Here is a 9088-nt window from a genome sequence, read left to right as displayed (position 1 = left end):
TAATATATATCTATAACTGCTAGTTTGCAGCTATGGAACAGTATGCTATAGAATTTATCGATGGACTGGAAATGATACCCTCTTCTTGGATAACGGAAAATAATAAATATACATATTGGCTTACTTGGCTTTCACATCAACCGAAAAATTTAGAAAAGCTGTGCAAAAATGTATTTCAAAAATAGACGATTGGCCGCAACATGAAATAAGAAGAATTTTAGCAACTGCAAGTAAGTACATACAAAAAATAAAATAAATAATTACATTAAATATACATAAATAATACATTTATTAGATAATTGAGTGTATTCTTCTTTTGTTGCTCATTCAATATTCTTCAATATTAAAATAGTATTAAATATAGTATGTTTGTAGCATATATAACTTATAGATATTTTTACAAACTTATAATACTTACACTTTAGAGTATAATTGTTAAAGTGAAATATATAATTAAGAAATATTTTTTTTATTTAAAAATATAAAATAATTTTTATTTTTATATTTACTATTTGCTATATAATTTAATTTTTTTAAGGTACATATGAAAAAGGAATGAAAAAATTAAAAAAAGCAGAATTTATATCAGATTTGAATTCTGAAAGTGAAGATAATGATACTTCAAAAAGGAGTAGAAAACATAGAGCCAAGACTGTTAGAAGTAGTGAAGAAAGTTTGAGTGAAGAGGAAAAACGTGTTTGTGTACCATCGTATCCAAAGATTCCACACAAAAAAAATCTTGATAAACAGTCGTATGAAAATTCAACAATTAAAATGCCATTGAAAAGTTAGTAAAAAAATGTATAGAGTATATTAAATACAGTAAAAAGATTTATAATATATACACTACAATAATAATTTATTTACTTATTATTTATATAGATAAAAATGTATCAAAACCGACCGAATATGAAAGTAACAATTCAAATATTAACCCAAACAAAACAAATGTAAAAACATTTTTTTTTTCAAGAAAAAAAATTACAGGTAATTGATAAAAATATGTATAATCATTTTTACAACAATAATTTCTATAATAATTTTATCTTTAGTGTCGCTTTCCAGTATTTTTATATTTTCAGTATATTCAGTAAATTATTTTATTTCAATATTATTAAAATAGTTAAAAACTAATTTCATCTTAATATTTTACATTTTCTGTTTTTTTATTCTTATAGAACGTGATTTTAATCAGAATAGTATCAAAGAAAAAGAGTTCAGCTTTGAAACTTGTAAAACTGATTCTACAATTTGTAAGTATTAATTTGCATTATTCTGTAATGTAAATTTTCGTGTATTCTATATTACATTTGTATGTATTATATATACTTTATGTTTTATAGAACGGTATTTTCTTATTATTTTATCTATATAAATACGTTATATATTTACAGCAACAACAGATTTTCAACGATATGTTATACGAAAATTAGTGGATATAGACTTCAAAATATCAAGATTACATGAGGAACAGATAACAATAAACACTAAATTAGATAGTATACAAAATCAAGTCCAAACTTTTGTATTAGATGATGGAGTGAAAAAGAAAGATGTCGAATTAGATTACATGGAATTCTTTCCGTTACAAACATTAGAAGAGCTAGAAAAATTCGAACAACAATTAATTGAGAATAAAATAAATCGTAAAGCATTGGTATGCGTTTTTTGAAAAATAATCTTTAAAAATAATTGAATCGAAAAAATTAAACTTATTAATTTTTTAAATGTAATTTATAATTATAATTATTTTATTTATTTATAAAAAAATTTATTATTTAATTTTTAGATTATACAAGTGGCACGAATAGGTGAAACGGATGCTAAATCGCTTACATTTAACATCTTACGTAGACTTCTGAGTGATTCAGTTGGAAGTTTATATAGCTACATTGGCGGAAAGAAAAAACGTTCATTTTTCGATTTATATTTACGAAAAATTATATTTGGTAAATACAATTTCTATTTATTATTTATAATATTTAAACTACTAAAATAAATACGTGAAATATTTTTCTGCATAAAAATAATATTGTTAACAAACGATTAGTTTTGTCATGTTCATGCATATTATAAATATTGTTGCGTGCATGCCGCCCGGTATACCTTTCCGACACCGAGCTGAAGCGTGCAACGGAAAGTCGAATGTAGCCTGTCCTTAGTAACGAGCCAGTTATTGATTTTATTGATTTAATGTAACAGCTGATAGATTTGTTCTCGAGCTGCTGGACCGTGCGGACGTGGTCCACGCTCCTCTGTATCGCGAGCCTTTAATAAACCTTAAGTTTGTTCTCCTTAATCACCGCAGTGTTTACTTATTTCCGCGAGCGTCGGGAGTGTGAGCGTGTGTGAGTGAACGAACGACTCGGCGAGCGCAACATTTTGGGGGCTCGTCCGGGATAAAAAAAGACGAGCTGCGCTAATTAAGACGGAAATGGCTTCGACCGCTCCCACGAGAAAACGGCTCCGGTCAGCGACTCCACAATCGAATGCTCCGGAGACGGCGGAAGTGATTACGCTGCAGGCGGTGATGCAGGAGATTCGTGAGATGCGCGCGGAGCGCATGCAGAGGGAAACCGAGTTCGCGGCGATGATACAGCAGCGCGATGACGAGCTTCATCAAATGCAGGAGAGGATTTCAGAGCTAAGTCCCTCCAATAATTTTCTTTCGGGTGAAAACGCGAGCGGCGCGGTGCGAGTGACGGGCGCGGGTGTAGACGCGTCCGGAGATAGAATTCCTCGCGGCGTTAAACTAAAGCCCGATACGTACGACGGGACGGCGCCGTTACGCGAGTTTCTTTCACAATTCTCGCTAATTGCCGTTGCGAATGGATGGAGTGAGGCGGAAAAAGCGGTTGTCTTGGCGTCGTGTTTACGGGGAAAGGCGCGTTCATTACTTGATGCGTACGCCGACGGGATCGAATCTCTCTCTTACGCAGAGTTAAAGGCGAAATTGGAATTACGTTTCGGAAAAAGTTAACTCGCACAAAACTACTATCTTCAGTTCACAAATCGGAAACAGCGCCCGGGCGAGGATTTCGCAGCGTTGGCCGCGGATCTGGAGAGGCTTTCACAGAAAGCGTATCCAGAATGCTCTCACGAGGTTCGCGATAAAATTGCGAGCTCTCAATTTGTCGCCGCGTTGACCGACAGTTTTGTGAAGCGTACCCTTCAAGTCGAGGGAGTAACGTCGCTACGAATAGCGGTCGAGCGTTCGAAGACGCTCAGATTTATCAACAAAAATTGTTTTTTGGGAAAAAGAGACGCTACGCCGGGAGATTCTCATTCCGTCCAAAAAGGAGTTCCGGAAACAAAGAAATTTTCGAAGGGACAAAAGGGAAATGAGCGCCGAAAAACAAAGGAGTGTTGGGGATGTGGGGCAACCGGGCATTTCCGTTCAGAATGTCCCGCGCAGAAACAGGAAAACTAGCTTCTGTCGGGTTGATCGGGGCTGGCTCGACAGGCGAAGTCCGAGCTCCGGTTTACGCGCGCGGCAGAGCTAATATTGTGCGCCGTCTCGGAGGCGTGGGCGCAGACTCACGCAAACGTTGTTGTGTTAATGGATTTTTAGACAATAAATCTTGTATTTTTAGAATAGATACGGGCTCAGATGTGTCGGTTTTAAATTTAAGATTGGCGAATAATTTGAAGCAAGTTCCTCTTGATTTTTGTAATCTTAGATATCCTACCGGTGAGAGGGTGCCGGTAATTTCTCGCGTATTAGCCACGATTTCTTTGGGCAAATTTAATTTTGAGATGCCTTTTTATGTGGCAGACATTAGTGACGAATGTATTCTCGGGACAGATTTTCTTGAGAAAACGGAAGTTTTGGATAAATTTTTAGAGAACACTCTCGGTTTGACGAAAAGTGTGGAAGTTGAGCACGGACTAATTTGTTCTCGAATTGAGGACTGTCCTGCTCTTCTTCCGATATTTGAGCAAGGATTCTCACATTTAAATCCTTTACAGAAACTTGTCTTTGCTGATTTCTTGAAATAATTTTATCACGTCTTTTCCGAAAATATTATTGCCGGGAATTGTGATGTATTATGTCATACCATAGAATTGTGTGATTCTCGCCCTATTAAGCAGGTACCTCGCCGAATTCCCCTTCATCTACAAACGGAAGTAAATAAAATTTTGGAAGAGATGAAAGACCAAAAAGTAATTGAGGAATCAAGCAGCCCTTGGGTTTCTCCGGTTGTTCTAGTAAAAAAGAAGGATGGCTCTATACGGTTTTGTGTGGATTATCGAAAAGTAAATGCCATAACAAAGAAAGATTCCTTCCCTCTTCCAAGTATTGACAATATTTTGGATTGTTTAGCGGGGAATTCGTGGTTTTGTACTCTTGATTTAAAGAGTGGATATTGGCAGGTAAGATTAGATCCTAAGGATCGAGAAAAGACCGCTTTTTCTTGCGGAAACGGTTTGTGGCAATTCACGGTTATGCCTTTCGGTCTTTGCAACGCCCCTGCTACTTTTGAGCGACTTATGGAGAAAGTGTTGAAAGAATTAATTTCTAAGATTTGTTTTGTGTATCTAGATGATGTCATTGTTTTTGGAAAAAATTTTGAAGAAATAATGCGTAATTTAAAAGAAGTTTTTCTTCGCTTACAAAACGCTAATTTAAAAGTCAATCCTAAGAAGTGTGTATTTCTAAAAAGAGAAGTAAAGTACCTTGGACATGTAATATCTGCAAAGGGTGTTGCAACTGATCCAGATAAGATTTCTTCTGTTAAACATTGGCCGCTTCCGAAAACACGGAAGCATGTGCGAAGTTTTCTTGGTTTTTGCTCGTATTATAGGAAATTTGTCAAAGGTTTTTCTATTTTGGCTAAACCTTTGTACAAATTGACGGAAGAAAATAATAAATTTGTCTGGTCTTCCGAATGCCAAGAGGCATTTGAGAATTTAAAATGTGTTTTGACTTCTCCTCCTATTTTAGCTTTTCCTTCAGGTGAAGGACAGTTTATTTTAGACACCGATGCCTCAAATCATGGTATCGGGGCGGTGTTTTCTCAGTTTCAGGGAAAAGAAGAAAAGGTGATCGCTTATTTTAGCCGAGTGTTAAACAAATCCGAACGAAATTATTGCGTCACCCGACGTGAGTTATTGGCAGTGATAGACTCGGTGAAATCGTTTCATCACTATTTATATGGAAGGAAATTTCTAGTGAGAACGGATCATGTTTCTTTACGATGGTTGATGTCTTTCCGGAATCTGGAAGGGCAATTGGCCAGATGGTTGGAGCGTCTGCAGCAGTACGATTTTGACGTCTGTTATCGGAGCGGAAAGGCTCATGGTAATGCGGATGGTTTGTCGTCTAGACAAACGAAGTTGAGCGGAACGCCATTCCTGAGGATTCTCCTCAGCGAAGACTATACGTCCACAAGTCTCTTCTTTCGATCCTTCGTTAAGCTCTATATCTTTGTACAGTAACGACAAGACGTCTCCAAACACGGACTAGACGACTAGAAGAGACTTGTGGACGTATAGTCTTCGCTGAGGAGAATCCTCAGAAATGGCGTTCCGCTCAACTTCAGGATCCGGTTGTTTCAAAAATAATTCAAGCCAAAGAGGCTGGTAGACGATTTGATTGGCAGGAAATTTCTCCTGGAGAGCCTTCTTTAAAAATTTATTGGACTCATTGGGAGATGTTGACAATAATTGATGGTGTTTTATATAAGAAATGGCTCTTCCCAAATTTACAGAAGAACATTCTTCAAATTATCGCGCCTAAACAAAGGATTCAAGAAATTCTGAACAAGGCCCATAATTCACCTTCTGGGGGACATTTTGGCATTAATAAAACGTTACAGAAGATTCGGAAACGTTTTTATTGGGCCACTTGTAAAAAAGATGTAGAAAGATGGTGTGCTACCTGCAAGATTTGCATTGCTAGGAAAGGTCCCATCGGTAAGGGAAAATCTTCTTTGCAAATCTACAATGTAGGAGCTCCTTTTGAAAGGATACAAGTGGATATTTTAGGTCCCTTGCCTACTTCTACAGACGGAAATAGATATCTGCTAGTGGTAGTCGATAGCTTTACTAGATGGCCAGAAGCTATGCCTCTTAAAAATAAAAGAGCCAATACAGTGGCAAGATCTTTAGTAGATCAGGTATTTTCTCGACACGGAGTTCCTTTGGAGTTGCATACGGACCAAGGGAGAAACTTTGAGTCCCGGCTTTTCCAAGAAATGACCTCTCTGATGGGGATTAGAAAAACTCGTACGACCCCTCTCCATCCACAATCAGATGGGCAGGTCGAGCGTCAGCATCGTACTATTTTAGATTATTTGGCAAAGTTCATTTGTGAAAGTCAAAAAGATTGGGATCGATGGATTCCTTTGTTTCTACTAGCTTTTCGTTCTTCAAAACACGAAACCACTGGAGTAACTCCGGCGGAGATGTATCTAGGACAGGATTTACGTTTACCTTTAGATCTTCTTAGAGGAAGTCCTTCTTCGTTAATAAGGGAAGAAGACGGAGAGGTAGAATACATATCCAATTTAAGGAACAGATTGGATCTCATCCATCAGTTTGCTAGACATCATCTACAAATTAGATCAAAAACGTTAAGTCCTGGTATGATCGACGTTCTAGACGAATACTTTTCGAACCGGGACAAAAAGTCCGGTTCTATAATCCTCAACGAATTGCGGGGAAGGCCCCGAAATTGCAGAGTCCGTGGGTAGGACCATGGGTAATAATTAAAAGACTTAGTGATGTTGTGTATTGTATCCAAGAGTCTCCTCGTCGTAAAAATAAAATTGTTCATGCAGATCGTTTGGCTCCTTTTCAGGAAAAGGAATAATTTTCCGATTTCGTATTAGGGGAAGTGTTAATTCGATTCGACCTGAGTCTGAGCCCGTACTTAAATATTTTTAAGAAATTGCTAATTAGTTTTTGTTCAATTTTGCTGCGTTTTTAAATGTTTTGTTACAGATATTAACAGCATACGGATAAGGCATGACGGCAGGGGAATTTCAGTCTTCTCCTGGGAAACCTTTCTGGACTGCCTCTCTCACGGTTTTTGACCGTGGTTTTCCCGTGAGACTGAGGGCGAATGCCGGGGCAGGGGACAGAGAGCTCTTAGAGCGATGGGTCCACGGAAGTATTTCCCCCTCTGATCTCGAAGAAAGAAGACCCAAGCGCGCAAAGCTCAAGAGGGAAGAGGAGCACCGGCGGCAGGAGTCAGGGGTGAAGCAAGATCTTCGTCGTAGAGTCTGGCCAGCTCTATGAGAAGAGGAAGCTCCGGAGTGCGGTTGGAACCAAGAAGAGGACGGTGCCCGGTAACCTGTGGCAACAGCCCAGGGTAGGGCAGGAAGCCGTTCCGGTATCCTGGAATCGCACGATGGAGAGTAACTGTTGTGGAGGCTGGGATGGACGGAGCTCAGTAACTCGGTGCAGCAGCACGAGGAGAGCAGGAAACGGCTGCCCTAGTTAGCAAGCTGCCTCCCTGATTGTCGGGACGACAATCTGAAGAAGGGGGGCAGTGTTGCGTGCATGCCGCCCGGTATACCTTTCCGACACCGAGCTGAAGCGTGCAACGGAAAGTCGAATGTAGCCTGTCCTTAGTAACGAGCCAGTTATTGATTTTATTGATTTAATGTAACAGCTGATAGATTTTTTGTTCTCGAGCTGCTGGACCGTGCGGACGTGATCCACGCTCCTCTGTATCGCGAGCCTTTAATAAACCTTAAGCTTGTTCTCTTTAATCACCGCAGTGTTTACTTATTTCCGCGAGCGTCGGGAGTGTGTGAGTGAACGAACGACTCGGCGAGCGCAACAATATAAATAATTTTATAAGGGGCTAGCGAACAAAACTAGTTCTTGGTGTTTGTAATTATATCTCTTTAATCGACGAATACATATAATATTCCAATTTTAAAAACTGCGAGCCAATAAATGTCGGACTAAAAACACAGCTATCGTTGGAACATTAAAACCCTCCCCTCCCCGTAAATTAAATCGACGAGTTAATTATTTAAAAACTGTAAAGAAATTATTGCGAAAAATATTACCTCAGCCAAAATATGTATTTGTCAATTGAAGAGATATAATTACAAGCACCAAGAACTAGTTTTGTTCGCTAGCCCCTTATGAAATTATTTATATCTATTGTTAACAAATTCAATCAATTTTTTAAAGATTTAATTATATTAAATTGGATTTTTTAAAATTACTATATATTTATATATACCCATATTTATGTATTACTATATTTATTAATGTTATTTTATCATGTTTTTTACTCATTCTTATAATCTTACTTAGCTTTTTCAGTTTAGATAGAATATTTTATTATTTTTAAATATTTATTTCTAAATATTTTATTAAATATTTTTTTTTAATACTTTGACATTTTAACATATATTATAGGTGCTGTACGAATCTATTTGCCTGAGACTACCGAACAGAAGATATCAGAACCAATTAAATCCTGGTTAAGGCATGCAAGTGAGCGTAGCATGAAAAAAAAAGTATGCATGTTATTTTTTATAAATTTTATTGATTAATAAAATATAGTATTATATATTATTTTAAGTTTTAAATTTGTTAAAAAATTCTAGCATGGATAAGAGTACAGTTTCTACACAAGATGATGATGAGGACTTAGCAGAAGAGATGACTTCAAATGAATAAACTGGTCCAAATATCTAAGAGTAGAAATGATGAAGAAATGATTGCCGGCTTTGAAAAAATTTATTTGATATTTAATATACGAAGGCTTGATAACCCGATGTTACGTCCAATACCTTGTCCATCGATGGTGACGTATTAATTTTGACAAAAAAAGCAAAAAGCAGTAGCTAAACTCGCGCTGGTAGTAAGCTTACTACTTTATAAGATACAAGTATTTTTTATTTTATTTAATAGATATAGGGTTCAGTTATTTTATAATAGGTTATTTTATATAGGTTCAGTTACTTTTTTCAATATTTTTTCAAATTAAAAATAATATATCTAACGCGAACAAATTTATAAGTTTTACATAAGCTTCATTATACGTGCAAATGTTCGTTAATTATTTAAAATGATTATATTTTGTGTTATATTTAACATTTATTATATATTCTATATATAT

The 9088-nt window shown here is 36.7% G+C and overlaps 1 pseudogene; it reads left to right on the top strand.

Annotated features, from left to right (window-relative positions):
• Positions 1-32: 32 nt before the first annotated feature.
• On the top strand, positions 33-9055 carry LOC139818672 (uncharacterized; annotated as a pseudogene).
• The last annotated feature ends 33 nt before the right edge of the window (positions 9056-9088 follow it).

This window comes from Temnothorax longispinosus, chromosome 9 (genome assembly GCF_030848805.1).
Source record: "Temnothorax longispinosus isolate EJ_2023e chromosome 9, Tlon_JGU_v1, whole genome shotgun sequence".
NCBI lineage: Eukaryota > Metazoa > Arthropoda > Insecta > Hymenoptera > Formicidae > Temnothorax > Temnothorax longispinosus.
This window is presented reverse-complemented; position numbering and strand designations above follow the sequence as displayed.